Consider the following 23,741-nt stretch of genomic DNA (forward strand, 5'->3'; position numbering starts at 1 on the left):
GAGGGGTCCCAGACTGCAAGAGGGCACAGGCCGGGCTGAGGGACACCCTAACCCCGAGTGCACAAATTTTTGTGCACCGGGCCTCTAGTGTCAATATAAATAGGAATGTAATTCCCCTAAGGGAAGCAGGACATCCCCAGGCTAAGTGTCCATGATATTACTGTCCAAGGTTCTGTGTTATCTCAGTCATTTTCCCCTTCACTAATTTATGGATTACAAATGTGTGGGGAGGGACCTGGAGAGCACTCTGTCCATGGCCTCATCTTGTGAGAGAGATATGCATGTCCCAAGACATATAACCTGGACATGGCAGCAGGGAGTCTGGGCCAGCACCATCAGACTCCGGTCACTGACATGCCACCACATGTACAGTCTCCTGAGAGCTGCATGTCACTTCTCTTGTTAATGGTTTTTGTAAGCAGTGGCCCAGCACAATGTCCAACATGAAACACATGATCTCATGCTGGGCTTGCCTTGTGCAATGCCCAACATCTGGAACATGGAGCTGCACGGTGTGTTCACGTATAGGACGATGCTGGGTACTGGGCAGCAAAACTGAGGAATTTTATTTCAAAATTGTGTTCTACCAACTTTCCCTTATATTTCTCCTTGCCATTTTCTTTTTTTTAAATATATTTTTTATTGATTTCAGAGAGACAGGGAGAGGGACAGAGAGATGGAAACATCAATGATCGGCTGCCTCCTGCACACCCCACTCTGGGGATCAAGCCCAAAACCTGGGCATGTGCCCTGACTAGGAATCGAACTGTGACCTCCTGGTTCATAGGTTGACATCAACCACAAATTCACTGCGACCATTTTTTATAAGAATGGAATAAAGCAAGAAAAAGTATCTGATCAAAATCATCTATTCACAGGACAGGGAATCCTTAGAAATTTTTCCAACCAGCCCCTGGGATGAGGTGTCCACATTATTAAATTCATATTAAGACTCATTAATTAAAGTCTTTGAATATTAAATTTTCATTAGATAACATGTTAAAAGGTGATAAAGCATTAAACTTTATTAGTTAGTTGACTTAGAGCAGAGGTTCTCAACCTTCCTAATGCAGCGACCCTTTAATACAGTTCTTCATGTTGTGGTGACCCCAATTTCATTGTTACAAATTGAACAGAATTAAAGCATAGTGATTAATCACAAAAACAATACGTAATTACATATGCGTTTTCCTATGGTCTTAGGCGACCCCTGTGAAAGGGTTGTTCGATCCCCAAAGTGGTCGCGACCTACATGTTGAGAACCGCTGACTTAGAGTTTATGGAATGCTGCTACTCATCCAGAAATTCAGTATTTATTCCTTTTTTTTTCCTTACTTACCGTCACATTTTAATGACTTGCTCACATTGGAAAAGGGTGGGGTAGGGACTATTTCTTATTCAATTAAATCTCTTTCCTGAGGTTCATTAGCTGGGAGTTCTTTTCTGTCAGACCAATGGCCAAGTAACAACCTGTGGTCATTGTGTCCTGAGCATTAATCTGGACACCCCTCTTGGACACTGTGCACAGCGGACACTCAGAGCAGTAGTTGTAATAGCATTTTCACTAGAATTTGATGTTGCTGAGCCCTGTTTGGATGGCGCAGGCAGTGAATCTACAATCAGCACCAGTGACACCGCAGTGTGTGGAACGGGGCACAGGTCTAGCTCTCTTTCCATGCAGGTGTAATCACAGGAAAAAGAAGGCCCCTCTCAGTAGATGAACACATGGTTACTATTTCAACAGCTGGGTCCTTCCAGTCGTCACACTAATACTACAGTGGGATGGAAGCGGCTGCTTACTGGCAACTGTCCCTCCTACACCGTCTTCAAGGTCAGGACAGTGACGGTGTGGGTGACTGCAAGCCGAGGTGTGACAGCTAACAACCAGGACCACGGCGATGCAGACATGTTCTTTTTGTAATTACAGTCCTGGTAAAGCCTGGCTGTGTAGAAACTACAGTGCAACTAAGGTGTCTTTTAATCGCCCATTTTATGTTTTTTTTTCTTTCTTTGTGGCGATTGAATTCAAGAATCATTTTCCTAAAAGTGAAAAAACAAACAAACAAACAAACAAAAACAAACAAACAAACAGGACAATGTGCCCAGCAGATTGTGTGTTGGGAATTATTTCACTCCTAACTCACATTCAAAATGCAAAGAAGATCCTTCTTTTCTCAAATACTTGTCACCCCATAGTCTTCCTTGTACACAGTGACTTGACAATTATGTGGAGGGTTGGGGGGAGAGGTTATGCTGTGGAGGACCCTGGCAACCCTCCTGGCCAGAGGCATCACACTACAGGCCCCGCCCCACCTCCCATGTGACCTTGAGATTCCTGTTATTGCACCCGAGACCCGAGACCCTCCGTTTACTCAGTCCCGGGCATTTTGTAGTGTAACAGCTCATTTCACCTGTTCCATAAAGAAGTCTCTCTACCTCGGCTGAAGCCCGATGCTGACTGAATATAAATCACAGAGTTAACAGCATCTTATATTTCTTGTTAAATACTCGTTCTTGACATTTCTGTGCTGAAGTCTGCTTTTGAAAAGACCAAGGTGACTTTTACATTCACTGTGTTAGATCAAGGCCCCGCCTCTTCCACTAAGAATTCTAGGTGGGGAAACTTAAAAGTTCCAGGTGGCCCTGAGTTTTTCTAGTCTATTTTCTCTTTAATTTTGTGTAAGGGAATTAAAATGACTGTTTCATTCTTGATAGGCATTTAAGTCAAGTTTTGGGGGAAATACATGATTTTAAATTTCAAAAACAAGTAAAGACAGACGCCTGGGCTCCATACCTGGAAAATCTGATTCCATCAGTCTACAGTAGGCCTTGCCTAACCACATATGTGTACACACTGGGTGTCCCCAAAACATGTGTGCACACTTTAACAGCTGATAACTTACCTAATTTTCACCCATTTTCAGGTTTAACTGATTTGAAATAATGGGGGAAGCCAGACTAAGCTTTGAATAAATAAAATGTATCACTAGATTTTTTTTTTTGTGGGGATATGTAAAAAATAAAGCTTATGGTACACGACCGGCAACAGTGGATGAATTGAGGGCGCACAGATACCAAATGAAATGATCCTTGATGTTTGTGATTCCATTGTTTTGCTTTATCAGCAGTGACCAGAATGGTGGTCACTTTGAAAGCAGGTGTAAACAAAAGAAATTATTCATTTCTGTAGATTCTTTTAAATTTTGAAAATGAATTATGTTAATAAACACTGACTTTATAATCATTCAAAGTGTAATATACATTTTGGGGACATCCTGCATTTGATTTTTGTTAAGCCTTACACTAGTTGAGAACCACTGTTACAGAGTAACTGATGGAGGCATCTTTAATTTTTCTGTTTTCTTAATCACATGAATATAAAAATAAAAACATGAAACAAACATTTCATGGAAAGTCTGTGGAGCAGATATTGAGAATCTCAACCTGTCACGAAAGCCAGGCAAGCCTCATTCTCTGCTGGGTCGGGGGAGCCCCCCGCCTGCCCTCTTTCCCGCCCCCACGGCTGCGCACACATGACTGAATGGACTCTAACATTTGACTCTGTTTCTTGGTCATCCTTCTTGGTATTTCAGGAAAGGCTTCCTCTTTTCCCAGACCCCTCCTGTGGTTTAGGGACCCTCACCTCTCCCAACTCGCTGGAGAAGGAGACAAACCCATGGTCCTTCTCCCTGTGAAGTCCAACCTCAGACTCCCTCCTGGAGGCCACACACAACGTATCCAACAGCACAGAATCCACACCGGAGGTTCATATTTTTCTAGAAGCTGAAAATACCTCTACACTTTGGTACTTCTCTTAGGTGATCAGATGGAAATTTCCTACAGAAAGATCATCATTTATGTGGCTGGGTGAGAAAGTGGTTGTGTGTGTGAAGGTGCCGTGAGGAGCACTGGACACATTACATCCCTACCTCTAGTTTCCCCTCCTGTCTGTTATTTACATTAAACAGCAGCACAACGACATATGCTTCATGTTTCCACTCACCACGTGATCCTGAAGCCCACAGGTGGGTCCTGCTCACTGCTGGGTGGGGTGTGTGGATGGGGTCGCTCAATGCCCGCTCAGCACCAGCCAGGAGCCCATACAGAGCCCCTTCGCTTCTCCTTTGCAGGTTCAATCCGGCCTCAGCTGGTTCAGCTGGAGATCCTGGAGGAAGGAGAGTGCAGTTAGAGCACAGGTGAGACAGAAAGCCCAGTGTTCAGCTTCGAGTCCAAAAGAGGCCGCTGGAGCTCAGTGGGGGAAACTTTTGCAAAGCAAACCTCTCATCTGCCGAACCCTGGCTCTGTGAAACAATGAGCTAATATACGTCTACACTGATAGACACCGGAGTTCCTTCTACAATGTGGGAAAGCCTTCTGTTCTACAAAATCCCATGCTAAAATAATAGTGTTTCTGGAAAAATAAAATAAGGGCAGAACACTAAGCCCAATGCACTTTGTAACCAAAGTGCTAATAAAACAATAACAATCCCGGTGTAACTATGAGGGTAGTGACATCTCAACAGGCATCAAGGTGATGACCGATCAGCCGTTCCGAGGTCGTGCTTCTCCCTCAAGACAACTTCCTCAGAGGGATGTGCTCCTCATTGAGACCAGTTTTACCAAAACTTAAAATGTGAGCCCTCGCACCCCAGCCAGTTTGGCTCAGTGGATAGAGCGTCAGCCTGCGGACAGAAGGATCCTGAGTTTGATATTGGCCAGGGGCACGTACCTCGGTTGCAGGCTCCTCCCCGGCCTGTGCCCTGGTCGGGGCTCGTGCAGGGGGCAACCAATTTATGTGTTTCTCTCACGTTGATATTTCTCTCTGTCTTTCCCTCTCTCTTCCACTCTCTCTAAAATCAATGGAAAAATATCCTCCAATGGGGATTAAAAAAAACGTGAGTCCTTGGACAGAGGTGATTCACACCCCTATTTCTGAGGATCTGTCAGACATGGTATTGTTGGTTATTACACATACAGAGATAAGCAGCATTGTTATCAAACAAGGAAGCCATTTTTGTGCAAAATAGCCCCCAAGAGAAAAAGCAATGTGCAATAGTAGAATTCACAGAACAGCAGTTCCCTGCAGTCTGAGTACTTTCCACCGAAATCAAGCATCGGCTGTGGTCAGCTCTCACAGTCTCAGCCAGAACTACCAAGTGAATGGCCTCCAGGCCACATTCCATCTGCGGATGCTGTGGCTTCATGGCATGTATTTAAGGAATTAGTCCCTTCAAGGAGCACTAGCAAAACTGTGACATTCCCAGCAGCTGACACTGAGCGGAAGTGGGGCCCCAGTCATGCAGTGGAACCCACTCCCCTGAGCTGGCCTGCCACACCCATGCCTGTCACCTGCCTGTCCTTGTAGGCACCTGTGTCTAGGAGGTAGTCAAAAGCGTGTGATCCAAACGGGGCTGCCTTTGCCCCCTTTCCCAGCAGTTTGTCCTTCTAATTATATCTGGAATGAGTTAAATATTGGAGATGGTATTTCCAGAGCGCCCTCCCTGCAGAAAATGACCGCAGACGTTCTGCAGAATGGGAACAGGCTAATGTCTGAATTCCCTCCACACTGAAGATAATTTACACATACCTCAAGGAGATTCACGGCATTCAAGGTTCTATAAATAGCTGCAGTGTAGGGGATGAATAAAACCCAAATATTCTATTAAAGTATACGTCAAAGAATTTTCCATCTTATTTAGGTTTGGTACAGAAAGAAGCAAACCTAAAAGCTACTTTATCTTAAAGAAAACTACCTTGTTTTTGGAAAGAGAAGGTCAATGTCTGTTGTTGTTCTTGTTGTTTTCTCATCAATAACCATTGACAACTAATGCGGGAGTTTAAAGACATAGAGACACACAAAGTCAGTTACTCTGCAGCTGCCTTTCCAGTCCTTGATTTAATTTTACCCCATTTTGGCATCACATCCTGGGAATCTTCAGTTCAGACACCTTTGCAGGTGCTCCACATAACTAACCTTTCCGGCAGATTAGCTGCCAGACTGTGACATTTGATGTGTGATAATGCAGGGCTCTGTGAATTTTAAATGGTTCGGCAGATGAAGCTGAGATACAATGATGCCTTCGTAAAATACAAGTTAAGGACCAGCCACTCCCAAACATTAATTGCGGAAACATTTAAAAACACAAACATAAAATAGTTAGGCAGGCATTTGGACCTACTTACTAGTAGAAGCTGTTTGAAATGAAAGGCCCTCTATAGGTGGGAAACTTTGCCATCACACCGCATACCTACGGGGGGAGAGAAGATGCTGCAATGATCTTCCGTTACCACTGAACAAGTAATAATAACTATAAAAGTACCAACAACTGATTGTAAATAGTTTTGCCCAATGTACTATCTTAAGTGCTATATGCATGTTAATTCCATCCTCATAATTCCCCCATCCTCTAGCTTCTTTTAAAATTACATTTTAAAAAATGAAAAACCGGAGGCCCTGAGAATTTAAATAACTGGACCAGAGGAGTGTTGGAGGAGGTAATCTATCAAGAGGACATGACCACTGGTTGACCTAAAGCTGGCCCCAGGTAATGGAAGGCTGCTCACTCCTCTCCTGTTCTTGGAATTTAGGGTCCACCCGCTGTGCCCATAGCCAGAGCTGTTTCAAGGATGCAGCCTTGAGAGAAGAAGGTGTTGTTGAGACCATCTGGATGGTTCAGATAATTGACCTTAGGTCCTCTGTATAAATTATTAAGGTTCTGATGGGTGGGGGCAGACATCTCCTCATCTTGCTACTGCCCCAAACAAGCCTTATGTGAGTTCAGTGGCTCAGTAAACTGCCACCTCCAGTCTGGGTGTTCCACTCTTTTCAGGCTCTCCCTGCCATCCATGTACAGGGACATTCACAACCAACAATCGTGAGCCAGCCAGGAGAGCAAGGAATGGGTCTTGGGAAACATGGAGCCAATTGTAATAATTGGTGCATTTCATCATTTCATGGGTAGCACAAAAATACATGAGAAATTCTGTTCACTACCTAATTCAAACTTTGTAAGTAAAAGGAAGAATATGCTTTAATCTTACAGGTAAGGGAATGAAATATTTCTACTAACTGTTCTCTTTTATAATTTGTGCCACAGAAAAGTGAGTATTTTTAGTAAAAACGAATTCATATACCATAAAAGTCATCCTTGTAAAGTTCATAGAAAATATCTTAGAACAAAAACAAAGACTTGGTTTTTCACGAACACATTTTCATGTTGCTCTGTTCTACAGTATCAGTATTACATTGACCGTACTGTATAGGGTGGGCTTAAGTGGGTTTATAGCTGTTCATATAGAAAATAATACAACAATTAATAAATAGTAATACAAGAATAAATTCTGTTTTCTGTACTCTCAATTGTAGACCTACTTCTGCCCAATCCTGTATTCCAATACTTTATTTAGTTAATTCCACTTTTAGAAAAATTCTCATCCTAGAATATGTTCATTGATTTTTTTTTTTGAGAGAGAGACAGGAAGGGAGAGAGAGAAAAAAACAAAACAAAACAAAACATTGATGTGAGAGAGAAACATTGATCACTTGCCTTCCATATGTGCCCTGACTGGGGATTGAACCCACAACCTAGGTATGTGCCCTGTCTGGGAATCAAACCCACAACCATTTTGGTGTACAGGATGATACTCCAACTAACTGGACCACCTGGCTGGGGCCAGTTAATTTCACTTTTTAAGAAATTATGTATGTATCACGTTTTTTATGTTAGGACTAATCTACATATATAAAAGTTCAGCGACCGAACGGCGGAACTACCAGAACGACCAGTCGACCAGTTGCTATGACATGCACTGACCACTAGGGGGCAGATGTTCAATGCAGGAGCTGCCCCCAGGTGGTCAGTGCGCTCCCACAGTGGGAGCACTGCTTGGCTGACTAGAATGAGCGGCGCTCCCACAGCAGGAGAATGAGCGGCGCTCCACAGCTGCTCGGCTGACCAGGATGAGCAGTGCTCTCACAGTGGGCTGATCCCCGCAGGCCATGCCCCCACCAGTGCATGAATCCATGCACCAGGCCTCCAGTCCTATATAATAAAAGCCTAATATGCTAAGTGTCTAGCTGTCCAGTAGTCTGTTCAACCAATCAAAGCAAAATATGCTAATGATATGCTAAGGCCGCGCAACAGCTAGCTATGATGTGCACTGACCACCAGGGGCAGACGCTCCAACTGGTAGGTTAGCTTGCTGCTGAGGTCCGACCGATCGGGACTGAGTGAGATGGGCCAGACATGCCCTGAAGCCCTCTCACAGTCTCTCCCTGGCTGGCCAACCTCCCATATCCCTCCCCGACCCTGATTGTGCATGGCTGGGATCCTTCGGCCTGGCCTGTGCCCTCTTGCAATCTGGGACCCCTCAGGGGATGTCAGAGAACTAGTTTCAGCCTGATCCCACTCAATGCAGGAGCTGCCCGCTGGTCGTCAGTGCTCTCCCACAGGGGAGCGCCGCTCAGCCAGAAACCGGGCTCACAGCTGGAGAGGGCAGTGGTGGAGTTGGGAGCCTTCCCGACCTCTGCAGCAGCACTAAGGATGTCCCTGAGGGAGCAGGCCTAAGATGTCAGTTGGACCACCCCTGAGTACTCCTGGACTGTGAGAGGGCACAGGCTGAGCTGAGGGAGCCCCCTGAGTGCACAGATTTCATGCACCGGGCCTCCAGCATATATATAATATACATATATATGGAATTATTTCCTGAGTTTATGGCTTTCATATTCATTGTTGTAATTATGAGTTTTGACAAGTTCTTATGTCTTCAGGACATGTCCCCATTGACTTTAATTCAGACTTGGTGTATAATTCCTGTATCCCAGACATAAAACCGAAACTTTCTCTAAAAGGTTTGGCCCACCCCTTTCCACTCCCAGTCCCACAACAGAGAATGAAATTAGAAATCAAGTTCTGGAAACTACATATCCTTATGTTATTGTCATTTCATTTCATTTAAGCCTTCCACATAAAGAGCTAGGAAATGTTTATATTTCATAAATCACAAGTGTATATTATCACGGCTAATTCAATCCCAACAGCACAGAGCTATTTTTCCCCTTCCATAATATTGAAGAAAACTGGTTCCATAGCAAAATGATGCATTTATTCATTTCTTCTATTACTTAATTCATACAACGACCTTCAAAATTAATATATTCATTCCCTCTACCAATAACAAGCCTCCTACATAAAGTTCAAATTTCTTTTCAAAGAACCTGAGGCTGTATTCTGATCAAATGGAACTTGAAATAGTCTTTTTTTCCTGCGAGGGTGGCTGTTAACTAGACTTATTGTGGTGATCACTTCACAATACAGTACAAATATTGAATCATTATGTGGTACACCTGAAACTAATATAATGTTACATGTCAGTTATATCTCCGTTTAAAAAAGCTTTGTTTTATTCCAAATGGAAACCTAATATTTACATGGCTAATGTGCAGAAATGGTTATATAACTAGGAGTTTGAAAAGTGTATTTGAGATTTTACTGAGATTATGTGCTGTCATACAACAAAGATTAAATTTTAAAAAAATATATTTTATTGATTTTTTTACAGAGAGGCAGGGAGAGGGATAGAGAGAGTTAGAAACATCGATGAGAGAGAAACATCAATCAGGTGCCTCCTGCACACCCCCTACTGGGGATGTGCCTGCAACCAAGGTACATGCCCTTGACCAGAATTGAACCTGGGACCCTTCAGTCTATCCACTGAGCCAAACCAGCTAGGGAAAAGATTAAATTTATTAGCAGGTTTTTTAGTACAAGTCTTACTAAACCAGAATCTGCAAGACCACACATCTTAACTAATTGTTCTCTAAATGAGATTATGCAAATATTTTTCTAAATTATTTTTGTTTTTTATTTGTTCAATTTTTCACCAGGATAATTGTTTTTCTGATTAAAAAGCTTACACAGAAAATGATGAATAAAGTATTGCCCTTCATCTTGTTAGAAATCTTAGATGAGAGACTTGGGAAAATTGATCAGGAATACCATCTGGGAAAATCTAAACTGAATCCTGTTAGTGGAGAATTTTGACTAATTTATTCCCCCATTCTACTTGCATGATGGATCCCGTTTTTACAATATGTTGACTTTTTTGTAAGACAGCGCCAAATAGAGAAATAATTACTATCAGAGAAAACCCACAATTGTGCTGTAATCAGGTATTTGTTATGAATATCACACAGATGCATGTTGACTGTAAAACTATTTTAAATGAAGTGAATGATCATTTTATAAGAAAGACAGATTCATTTCATTTGAGCCCTGCTTGGGGAAAGTCAATACGGAGATTGCCAATAGAAGCAATTACACGTTAAATGGAATTTGTACAGTACATTTGAGTGCAGATCTTGCTTTTCAATTTTTTGTGCATAATTGCTGGTGATTGCATCCCAGTGAGGCCCTCCATGCTGCCAGTCAGGGAGAGCTCAGTGCTTCTCATCCCTGGCATGGTGGAGTGAGAACTCCAGGTGAACATATTGAGTGGCAATAACAAAACCAAAGGGTACAGAGGTCAGTGACAGACAAAGATCATGTTTCTGGCCTGACATAGAATTGCATGTCATGACTGACTGAATATATTTATTAAAGAAGATTCTTACCTCAATAACATGAGGTTTTGTTTTTATTGATTTTTAGAGAGGAACAGAGAGGGAGAGAGATAGAAACATCAATGATGAGCCTGCAACCTGGGCATGTGCCCTGACTGGGAATCCAACCATGACCTCCTGGTTCATGGGTCAAAGCTCAACCACTGAGCCACAACAGCCAGGCAATAACACAAGTTTTTAAACTTCCTATTAGGACATTCTTCTATGCCTTGACTCACATGTGCTACTTTCTCCTTCCTATGTTCCTCTTGGTGAAAATGGGAATTATTATATTCTAGTTCATATGTTAGAGGGCTACTAGAAAGCTAATGCATACTCTAATATCTAGAATAAGTTATTTAAATCTGATATTTTACTCATTGAGGGGCACAAATTCATACCCAATACTCAAAGTGATGGCTGGGGTCCTGAGAAAGTCATTTCTTGGTTGTAAAACTGGCAAGAGACTGGGAGAAGATTTACATCTACCTCAAAGTAATAATTTTGGGAGAAATAATTTTATCACTGAACGTTTTCTAAAGCAAATGCTTTAAGAAATGGCAGGTCCAAAGTGAAGAGTCAGGGAGAAACTTGTCTAAATCTGAATGGAGCTGACCTCAGGTCTGTCTGGACCAAAATACTTAGTCATTCCTACAACTAGTCACTAAGGGCTGCTGAACTGCTCTCATGTAACTAGAATTTCGGGGGATCTTTGCCTGTTTGATTCTTAGTTTTGTGTTATTCATTCATTCATTCACTCATTTACAGAAAACACTTTAAATTGGTCAACACTTAATTGAGACCTACAAAAAGCTGTAATTTTATCAAGCTCTTACTTCTAAACACACTCAAAACAGCAGATGTAAGTTCATTAAGTGGCTTTAGTTGGAAATCGGCTTTGGAAATTAATTTGTTTTCCTCGAACAAAGAATTTCTTAGTCTGCTCCCCCATGGAATTCTCTCGTCTGTCGTCTGACAATAAGACAAGTGAACTATTAGTCCAGGCAGTAAAAATAAAAGCATCTTGACCTCCGGGATATTGACTTTATTAACAATGAACAGAAGATACGACAGACAAACAAAAATAGAAAACACTCTTTTCCAATACCACTTGCTGATGGCTTCTTCAAAGTGTCAGTTGAGAGAGGACTGGGGAAGAATTGAGAATACTGGGGCTTTAGATACTGAGATTCAATTACAGGGCAATATTCTAGAAACTTCTTAACTTGGACTAGCATGAAATAAGAATAAAAGAATTAGAGATAAAAACTGTCATCAACGGAAGGGTCTATGAAAGAAGTAGATTTTTAAGTGTTGACTGAAATGCTGTTTTCACAATGTTTATTTGATGTCAAGTGAAAAGCTAACAGGAAGGGGAGACACTGTGGAAGGAAGCAACCCAGAGGCAGCTTCCAAAACCTGTCACCTGGTTTCTGTTTTCATCACATCCCCACCTCTGTCCAGGCCTGTGCACATCCCAGCTCAACCCTCTCAAATGAAAAGGAAAGATATGGAGAATCCAAAGAAACTCCTGCCGATAACAAGGCCCAAACCCCTCCAGTCTGGAGTTTCCCCTCACAGCGGCCTGGTGCGGCTGACATTTCATTAACAACATGCAGAATGTCCTGGGCAGCGGTGAGTGAGCTGCCGATGTGGTAACATCTTTGACGGAGACGAGCAGCAGTAAAGTGGGATTTGAGGGTGGATGAGAAAAGCTACGGTAAATGTCACATCCCTAGATCACCGTGTATACTCCAGTCGACATGTTCTTTTCCTGCTGATGTTTAATTATGATGATATTACACAGGCTGGTTTCAGGGAATCTTGTCGTGGTGCCTCTGACAGCCCTTCAGCCAGCAGAGCAGTTTGCAGTGGTTGAACTTTTGCAAAATTAATTGCTCAACACAATTTGCATTGGGTCTCTTGGGGTACAGGCAAGGGCTTTATTTCATAAGTCAAGGTGGATCTTAATAAGACATGCTATTTTTGTACTGTTTAGGAGAATTATGATTCCAGATGTGTACTAGGAAATTGCTGTGGTTTGGGACACCAAGGCAGTACAGTGAGTGTTTTTCAATTCTGTATCAGTCTGTTTTAAAAGCAAAGTATCTTTCCTAAGCAAGACAGCATGCCCACAGAAGAGCCACATCAGGTCAGCCGGTGGTTATGATCACTTGCAAGAAATGCCATAGGTCATGGAAACACTCTTTTCCAAAGTCACTGTGACTTTGTTTGATGGGGTGAATTCTTCGCCCGAGGTTATAGTCAAACCTGAGAATTTATTCCCCAGTATTCATGTGGTTCTAGTGAAGCTAGGGGGAAAGCAAGTCTGAAATTAATTATTTTTAAGGACAATCTAAATATGCCCAATAGAGTGTTGGTTGTTCATGTACATTGTGAGCACACAGAGATACAATATGACAAAGCAAGTGGAAGGAGCTTTTTCTCCAGTGGAGAAAACAACACAATCTGTTAAAGCCTGTATTTGGAAACACACAACAACCCCAAATCCATGGGATGCAGCGAAAGCAGTCCTGAGAGGAAAGTTCATAGCACTGCAGGCCTACCTCAAAAATCAAGAACAATTTTTAATAAACTATCTGCCCTTCCAACTTAAAGAATTAGAAAGAGAACAACAAGCTCAAGGTAAGTAGAAGGAAAGAAATGATAAAGATCAGAGCAAAAGTAAATGACATAGAGACTAAAAAAAATAAATAAATACAAAAAGTCAATGAAACCAAGAGCTGGTGCTTTGAAAAGATAAACAAGATTGATGAACCTTTAGCCAAACTCACCAAGAAACAAAGAGAGAGGACCCAAATAAACAAAACCAGAAATGAGAGAGGTGAAGTAACAACTGACCCCACAGAAATGCAATGAATGGTAAAACACATGTTTGGTTAAAATGGTATTGCACAGCCAGATCCTGGGGTGATAAATCCATGGAGCATCTTTGAGATCACCCAGTTCAAATTTTATATGAAAAATAAGAAGTTTTATGGTTAATTATCACTAGAGATGATGATTGGCATAGAAGACTCGAAGAGTCAGACAAGCATTTGAGTCAAAGGGTGGAGGATGAGACAGGACTGAAAATCCTCATCCCTGACCTACATCTCCAGCCAAAATCCAGCTGCCACACTGAGTGCTCAGTGAGTTTCCAGGATTACGTCATTATCGAAATGTATTATTCACCAGTGAGCCTACCCTGTTTGGACAGGGCTTCACTCATTTTTAAAGTCATCATAATGAGAGAGGAAGTGTCAGCATCCCCCAAAGGTATGCATTGGTTCTATTCCGTGGGCTTCTATGCAGGTCTCTGTCCAGCTCTGTACTATTTTCTATACAGTATAGCTCTCTCTGAAATCACTGGGACTGAATCCACCAACTTGCTGGTTTTCATTTTAATATTGAGTTGGAACAATTTAATAGCTTGTTATTTTCATGGATACTTTTTTGACTAATGGTGTGCATTCAACAGTCCCTTTCTCCTCAAACACCTCAGGAGGCAGGATCCATTTGTTGAGTTAGAACTGCTTCACTCCCCTGAAACTTGCAGAGCAGGCGCAGGTGACATTTGGTAAACAAAATGAGTGAATCAGCATCCCTGTGCTGCTCTTGAGTTTGGCTCATTCTGGAAACAGGAAACCAGGTCATTGCTTTGGAGCACAGCTTCCACTGGGGAGGAGCTGGCAGTGGGGCCAATATGACATCAACAGTCATAGGAAGAGAGAGTTTAATTCTAACTCCTGATCAAAACCCTTACTCAAGCTCTTTTAAAGAAATCCAACTGATCTCTTCCATCAGGAAAGTCAAAAGTGCTCTATTCAGAACAAAGCCCCCTTCTCTCAACTCTCACCTGTGTTACGCATTACCTGTTCTGAGTGGGGAGAGCGCACAACCTGAATTTGGAAAACACCATGGGCTGCTGTGTTCTTCCACTTCCTCTGAAGAAACTTGTCCCTACCCAACACAGGAGAACCACAGTCTGTCCTTTAAATCCAGCTCAGTGCCAACTTATGGTTGGAGGTGGTAGAGGATACTGGTTAAGAAAGTGTTGCCTGTGGTATTAGACCACCCGTGTATGTCTCTGAGTCTACTCCTTCCACCTGTGTGCTGGGCTGAGCAGCTCAGTTCCACCAGGCCTCCCGCCCAGCGCTGAGGCTGAATTAAAGGAGGCAATGGGTGTAGATTAGAACAATGCTTGGCACAGGGAGGCATTCAGTAATAATCATGCTGTCATCCTAGGTTGGACATTCTACATTTTGTAAAACAAAGAGCAGTTCAGAATTAGCAGACAATCCAATAAGGACTTTGTTTCCTCAGGTTCCAAATGTGAGGATATATTTTACTGCAACTTCCATTTTTACTAGAAGGTCAAAGGTCACTAGCTTACAGCAGCGGTTAAGTCACAACAGCTCAGAAGGAATCCTGCCTCGCTTGTTCTCCTAAATAAAGTTTTATTGGAACACAGTAACACCCATTCATTTTGGTGCTATCTGTGGCTGCTTTTGCTCTACAATAGCAGAATTGAATAGTTTCATCAGCGACAGTCTGCCCTGCAACACCCAAGGTTTCTATTAACTGTCCCATTTACAGGAGGATTTGCCTAACCCTACTTACAGCAGGAGTTAGATAGAGGTTTGGAGCATCAGTGAATTCTAAGAATATGTTTTGCTGGGAAGAACCTCTGCAGATTTAATCCTTAAAAAAAAGACAGATTTATGTTGAAAATGGTTCATAAAAAGTAGATTATCCAAGAGCCCACACTTATTTTTATTAAAGCTTTATTGAAGCATACTTTACATACCATAAAAGTCACCCTTGTAAGCCTATGATTCAATAATATATGCACACAATTATATACAGAGTTGCACAACCATTGCCACAATCCAATTTCTGGCATTTCCATTACCCTGGAAAATTCTCTTGTACCATCTGCAGTCAATCCTCACTCCCACCTCTGGCCTCAGGCAACTACTGATCTCCTTTCCATTGCTACAGATTTGCAGTTTATAGGCATTTTCTACAAATGAAATCATATAACCTACCCCTTTCTGCTGCTGGCTGCTTTCACTTAGGATATCGTGTCAAAGGCCCTGTGTGTGGAAGTAGGATGGGTATTTTGGTCCTCTCCATGGTTAAAGGAGGCAATGAGTATAAATTAGCATCTCATCATGTGGATACATGAATGCGCGACGTTCTGGTCACCCACCTCAAGGGATGGATGCTGGGCTGGTTTCATTTTGGGGCTTGTATGAATAATGCTGCTGTGAACATTCATGAAAGGCCTTAATGTTAACAACATATTTTCACTTATCTCTCCTAGACTCCCAGGGCTGGAATAACTCATCATCTGGTAAATTTATGCTTAGGTTTATAAGAAATGGCCACACTGTTCCAAAAGTGGCCGCCACATGTCACATTCGCATGAGTGAAATGAGGCCTCCGTCCCTTACATCCCAGCAACACTGGTTCCTGCCTGCCCCTCTGATTGAACCACTCCAACAAATAGCATCTTAATCTAACCACTCCAACAAACAGCATCTCCCTGTTGTTTTAATCCCCATTTTCCTAATAACAAGGGTGTCTCACATGCTTAGCAGGCACTTATGTATGGCCTTTGGGGAAATGTCTATTCAAATCCTTTGCCCATTTTTTATCTTTATTATTGAGAGTATTACAGGAATCTCCTCATTCCCCCCCTCATTGTCTCTCTCCACCTGGTTGCACCCTGCCCCAGGCCCATTTTTAATTGGAGTTTTGTTTTTGTCTCTTCATTATAGCACTGTTTGAGTTCTACACATTCTCTATACCAATGTTTTCTAATCACATATCTAGGCTTGTTTTTAACAACTCATTGCTTCAGATCAGAGGCAGACAGAGCACCCTTAGTTCTCCTGATCAGCAACAGTGGTAAGGCCTGTAGGAGATGAAGCAGAGACTTTGGAGTCAGGCACCTCAGTTCATATCCCATCCCTGCTTTTCACAACCGCATCTGTCCTGGCTGGGTTGAAGCTCAAAGATCTAATATCCTTCTCTTAAAATAGAATTAATAACACAAATTTCACATGAGAAATGAATAAGTGAGATCAGGTCAACAACTCAGTTTAAAGTAAATAAATAAATAAAACCCATTTGGGGAGAGATATTTAAGTAGAGAATGTTATGCTATAATAGGTGCTATTTTACAGGCAGTGACAGGGGCAGCTGACAGTGAGAAGCAAGAATCAGACCAGGTGAGGCGGGTGGTCTGTGCTTTTGGGTGGACCAGGTACAAACAGTGTGAATCCTGGGCAGAGTGAGCTGGGAGGCATGGGCGTCCAAGGCTGAAACAGTGCGTGTTTATATTCCCTGTGATTGAGCACCAAGGTAACCTTTAGGAAGACATTTGTGAAGTGAATTTCTTAGAGAATATCTGTCTTCCACTCCCTGACAGAGAACCTGAGGGCATAGTGGCAAATAAGGTCTAAATTTCAGAGGACTGCTGGTCAGCTTTAATGACACTCCTGAACGATGTGATAAGATTCAGAATACTTTGAGGAATTTGGAAGTGTGTAATGAAAGGGTTAAGCTGTGATTGTGTATAAAGAAGAAGCCAGAGCCCATCTGGGCGTGGCTCAGTGGTTGAGCACTGACCTATGAACCAGAAGGTCATGGTTTGATTCCCAGTCAGGGCACATGCCCAGGTTGCAGGCTGGATCCCCAGTGTGGGGTGTGCAGGAGGCAGCCGATCAGTGATTCTCTCTCATCACTGATGTTTCTTCCTTTCTCTCTCCCTCTCTCTCTCCTTCCTCTCTGCAATCATAAAAATATATTTTTTAAAAAAGAAGAACCCAGAGTAACCTAATCCCCACTCATTCCAGCTCATCACAATGACAGTGCTGTGAAAGTTCCCGGCTCTCTTGTGCCATCAGCGAAGATGGAAAGCGTGGGCCGTTGGTCCAGCTGGGAGCTGGGAGATGCTGGAAGGCAGATCAACGTTCTCAGGCCACCTGACAGCTGCCACACGGTACTAACGAAGCCTCAGAACAGGGTAGCTGTGCGTGAGTTTATATTAAATGGGTAGAAAATGGGAGTTTGATATTCAGGATGCTGGGGAAATGCCCAATGCCATTCAATACCCTTTCTTATTCTGCACATTCATTAGGACGATGTCTTCAAAGTACCTTTCAGTCAGGCTTAATGTCAAGTTGATGAGGGTTGATAGTCCATGAAATAAGAACAAAAGCATGGAGGGAATTCAAGGGCTTGGAGGGGCTGAGGAAAGGGATGTGGTAAAAAGTCAAACTCTGAATAAGACCATCCAGGGTGTGGTGTGTTGCTCTGTGTGTCTCCCAAGTGAGATCTTTCAGAAAGTCCCAGGAGCAGTTCCTCCTCTGCTCTGCCTCAGTTTCCCTCAGGAGAACTTTGTGTATAAAATGGTTTCAACCAGAAAGCCACAGGCAATGTGGAATGCGCAGGGATGTTCAAGGGGGTTATTATCAATCGCTCACAAGTGCAAAACAGAGCCCACTGTGAGGGTGAGGTCTGAGAAAAACGAGCTGTCCAATCTGGATGGAAATCAGAGTTCAGTGAGTCATTCTTGAGCCCTCCACTCCCTCCTTCCCACAAAGTGATGTGGATGAGACAGGCAGCATCGTCTACCTGTGCAGGTTTTAAGTAAGCCAATTCTCTGCTTCTACCCTGGTCGTCTGAGTGGCAGCTTCCCCACTGTATCCACAGTGATCTTTTAAGAGTGAATCCACCCCATCAGTCTTCTATTTTCAATGAGTGTCTTCTTGTGGCCAGAAGAACAAGGTCTAACGGCTAACCATGCTCTACTGCCATCTCCACCTGGCCTCTCTCCACAGCACTTCCATCACTTACGACTCTCAGTCTCAATTAGGAACCAACTTCCTCCAAGTTCAGGGTGTTGCTACTGTTTTCTCTCCAGAATGTTCTTCTTCCATGTAGATCTCTAATGAAATGCTTCTCCACAACCAACAGCCTTTCCTAATGGCCTTGGATGATACAGGACATAACACCCCATGGCCCATTTCCACCAACTAGAACATAAGCTCCAAGCAGACAAGAGTTGTAGCTGTCTTGTTCATTACTTTATTCCCAGGGCCCAACCTACAGGAGGCCTGAGTAATTACATGCTGATGATAGATAAAGTGGGACTGGAGTTGAGAAAAGGGGAATTAGCAGATCAGTGTTCCCACATTGATGTTGACCCCTGAGATCAAGGCACAGTCTCTGTAGGGGTTTTGTTAAAACTCAGGACACTGATGAGAAGATATGGTCTGTTGTCATCTGCACCTACTGAGACGTAAGTGGTATCATGGACCAGGTGAGCAAGTGTTCACCTAATAAGGTCTTGAGGGACTGGAACCCAAATTAGATATTTTTTAAGAGAAGCAGAGAAATAAATGTCAGAGACAGGAACCTGCTTGGATTTCCTATCTGGGGATTTGTACAAGGAGGAAAGGAAATAAATGAAAAGACCACGAGGCCCCTGAGAGAGGGTAGGAGATTGTTTAAGGCGACCTTGCTTCTTCCCAGAGATGCAGACACAGGAGTTGTAGAAGGAACCCAGGCTTTGAGTCCATAGATCAGAGACAGACACAGGCAGCCAAGACCTTGTTGGGTGACCTTGACCAAGCCCTCCCATCACTGAGCTCTGGCATTCATCTCTGGGAGATGAGGTTTAGGGTAATGATTCCTGAGGCTTTCCTGCCTTAACCTCATATAAGCCTACAGACTGCCTTGCACAGCTTTTCTAAAATGCAGATGAAGGGTTGACAGAGCCACAGGGATGTCCCTTAAGGCATGTGGGGAGGGAATGGCAAGAAAAAAAGTATATCAATTGCCAAGCGGCCTCTGCACAACCCCACTGAGGATGGATGTTGCAGAAAACACTCAGGGACTGTCCTACTTATTTGTCAACTCAGTAGGGGGCAAACAAGGAACGGTAACACGAAGCCCATGCCTGTGTGCTTGTGTTTGTGTGTGTATTTCCCCATTTTTATTATATTGGAGTCAGTTCCTTTGAAAATTAGCAAAAAGAAACAGCAATTTTATTTTAGGACTCTTTTTATGTTAATAACAGTATTACTAACACAGCTCCCAGGAGTCTCAATTAACACTGGGGCTGGAAAATATTTTGTCTTGTTCGCTGCAGGTATTGCAACCTTCATGTGGGTTACAAATTCTACCTCAGGCCTAAGGAAGACGAGAAAGTGGAGGAAGTTCATGCTTGACCCATAGTCCTTTCCTGACACACTTTGTGAGTAGCAAGGTGGGTCCTGGTTTGCAGAGGGAGGGAGAGAGCGATTTACCCGCCCTAACGCCAGCATAGAGCCCACTAGCCCGAGACTGGGTCTGGCCAGCAGCAAGAGGGGCTGTCTCCTGGAGGGAGGAGCCCACAGAGGGAAGGCTCCACCTCATCTCTTGTGGGGGAGGGGCGCATGCTCCTGGAAGCAGGTCCTCAGGAAGCCACTGCGGCCAAGGTCTGGTGACATTAGAAGTGCACGCTGGAAAATCCCACCTTCACTGAGAACGTTTCTTCTACACAATGAACCTGAACTAGGACAGGTGGGTGATGGCCTTGTCCTAACACAAAGTGCACCCTCCCTGTGCCACACTCCTTCTCAGCCTTTTCCCCAAACAAGCTCAACAGAGTTGGCATGTGATGTTTCTGTGCATTTAGACTGTATTGTTTTACAGAAATACAGGAAATGTTCAATCTTCTATGAAACAGTAAGTAGTCCCCCACTTCTCACTCTCCCCCACCCCCACGCTATTTGGAATATAGAACACAGAACCAAAGATCAAAGGCAGGTCCTGGCAGGTGCAGGGCGGGGAGCCTGGCAGGGACGTGACCGAGTGCTGTAAGGTCAGATGAGAATCACTCACTCGGCGCCAATGATCTAGAAACATGTGCTGAGAGTCTGAGTGTGGCAGAGACTGAGAGGAGGACACCGTCACCGAGAGGAACCGGGCTGTGCGCAAATGCAGAGCCAGGAGCCCACAGGACTGGCTGGGAGAAAGCGCACAGCCTCCTGTGGCAGCCACGTGGACCTGGAGAGCGGTCGAGTCTGAGAATATGGTGGGTTGTAGACACAACTGGACTATGAGCTTGGCTCCAGAGGAGAATCAACCTTTCGTTACAGCATTCATTACTTTGGTAACTCAGGGTCTGTTCAAATCCTCTGCCTTCAGTGAAGTCCTTCTAGTTACAGTGTCGCTCAATGCTCTCTCCTGCAATGACCCCCTGGGTGTCTCACAGATGTCTGCCTTAGTTACAGCCTCATTTCTCAGTTTCTGCTCCATCATGTTCCCTGTGTGTCTCTCCAGAAACTCAAAACACCTTAAGGCCTAATATGGTAAAAATTAGAGTCTGGCACAGTTTTGCATACTAAGTTAGCACTTGATGAACACATGAAGTAAAAAAATTATGCTCTTAAATGGAAATAATGACAGTGACAACCTCGTGTGCTCTGGTTAACCCACAGGATGGAGTCTGGCCTCATGTGACCGACCAGACAAACAGAAGTGGACAGAGGGGGGACCATCTGCTCTGCCATGTGGTCAAACTCCATCCACGTGGAATGCTAGCCACGCATCTCTGTGCTGCTCATGCTCCTCACAGCACAGGGTCTGCACTTTGATGAGGACCCTTTACATTTAATAGAGGAACGAGCTGTCCATGCCTGTCCTAAACCAGAGCCAAGAAGCAGACTGAGAGGACATGTCCAGAAGGTGATGTGTGCTCTTGGTCCACAGACAATCCGGCCAGAGGCTGAGAGCTGAGAGCAGCCTGGGACAGGCCCTTGAGCAGCTGTGCGAGAGGAGAGGGCTTGCTCCTTCCCCACGTGGCCTGGACAGCAGCCCTGTGCAGACCCTGAGCCTGCCAGGAAACAGCCGCCCGGTCAGAGGCTATGGCTGCAGGGACGTGGCTGTGGCATGAGGCATGTGGCACCCACCCCAAAAGTTCACAGAGGAGCAGCCATGATGATCCAGCTCTCAGGATAACGTGAGAGCTATATTATCTATAATTTATGTGACTTTACAGACAACTTTTGATTCTGAGGGACCCACGAGGAACAGTATTCTCTCTGCACTAGAAATTGCCTCTGAGCGTGTGCGCGGTAAACTGCTCTGAAGGTGATATGAAGATTGAAATGACAGAGGAAGCTGATCATGAGCTGCCCTGATTAGGTAAATTCTGGTCACATTTGAGTCAAGCCGTAGCATTCCCAGCATCACTCTAACGGGGCAGAAAGCCTAATCCATTCAGCGGGATTGCAACAACCACCCTGTCTGACTATTGAGCAGCAGAGCGATCCAGAGAATGCTGGGGACGCCCAAGAGCGTGCTGTCAGAGTCTGTACAGCAGCTGCTGAGATGTGTCTCCCACTGCAGCCAGAGAAAGGACGGCTGAGAAATGATGATGGCTGGAACGTGGTCTCACACCAGAACGTGGGGCTATCCTCATCTCGCTGGTACCCTCCAGTGTTGCATTAGGGCTTCGGTGACTTCTTGCGTATTAAGATTCCTATTGGCTCATTTATTATTCTTTCATTTATGCAGTAATTGTTGAGTGCATACTATCTATCAGGTCTTGCTCTAGGTGTAGGGACACAGACGTGAACATAATTGCCAAATTTCTTGTTGCGCTTACATTCTAGAGAGAGGCAAAAAATACACCAAGTAAGAACATGTACGAGGATTCTTTCAGACAGAAAAAAAAATAGGAAAGAAAAGAAGAAAGGCCATAATGGCTGTTCACTTTTAAGCAGGGTGCCCATGGACTGTCTCAATAAATGGTAACATTTGAGAAAGGACATGGGGGAAGAGAAGGGGTGAGCTAGGTGCTGAAGAGTCCGTGGTGCAGTGGGACCAGCATGCACCTCTGGAGCAGAAGAGATGAGGGGTGAGTGACAGGAGAAGGAAGGCGGGACCTAATTAGAGAAGATGGAGGCCACTGGAGGACCATGGCTATTACTCAAGAGATGAGAAACCAATGGAACAAAGAGGGGACATGAGAACATGATCAGTCTTGGGGTTTTCAAACATCACTCTGGTTCTATGATTAAACACAAGGAGGCAAGGGCAGACAAAGAGTCCTTTTAGGAGGTTCTTGAAATTATTCAGACGGGGGATATGGCTTGAACCAGGATTGGAGCGGTAGACGTGTTAATGGCATAGTATCCAGTCAATTCAACTAGCTCTTCTTTAATTCGTAAGGGACGGGCAAAATGAAATCAACTAGTCATATTATCAGACTGATTGTTTACCGTCCTATTGGAGGGACCAAGTGCCATATCATGCAGAGCAAGGGACAACTAATCTAACCAGGGCAAGTGACCCTCCAGGAAGAGAACAATCAGAATGGCCTCCTGCTGGAGGGGGTCCAGATCTGAACCTGAACAAACAAAAGGCAATTTCAATGCAGCATCTGCCTCCCTGCTTGGCAGCTGGAGGGAGGGGGTGAAGCAGAAGGCTGGGCAAGGCTGAGGAGAAAATGGTGAACGTCATTTAAGTGGGATCACTGCATAGAATGGTGCTACCCCTGTGTCTGAGATCAGTGGGGAGAGTGAGGATGGTCAGTAACATTCCACAGGAGCACAGGAGTGGGGGGGGGGGGCCCGCTGGTGACAACGAGCAAAGTACAGCAGCTGGAACATGGGCACCTCATTCCGGAAACACCCGTCTCTGTTGTGCCTATAATGTAGAACACGTGGAGGCAAGATGATGAGAAATGACAAGACATCCAGTTCCAGCCACACATTTTAAAAGGAAAAATATGTCATATCTTTGAGTAGACAGACCAAACAATATGTTGAATGAAGTGGTTTTGTTACACAGTCATTCACCCACACATTACAGATATCCTTCACTTTAGGAAGAAGATGAGGATTTGGAATCTTGAGGGCAATATGTAATAATACAGCACAGACATTGAGACCTAGGTATCCAATTATGGCAGAAAGTCTTTCTCGGGATAGAAATTGAATTCAAAATTCTTGAAATGTGAATAGGACCACTTAATTTTATTTACTCCTAAATCTAGATTTTCATAATTCATAATTTGTCTGCTAATATATAATATATTACCTATAAATATATAATGTATTCTATATATATATATATA

This window comes from Myotis brandtii, unplaced genomic scaffold, assembly GCF_000412655.1.
Source record: "Myotis brandtii unplaced genomic scaffold, ASM41265v1 scaffold693, whole genome shotgun sequence".
Classification (NCBI taxonomy): Eukaryota; Metazoa; Chordata; class Mammalia; order Chiroptera; family Vespertilionidae; genus Myotis; species Myotis brandtii.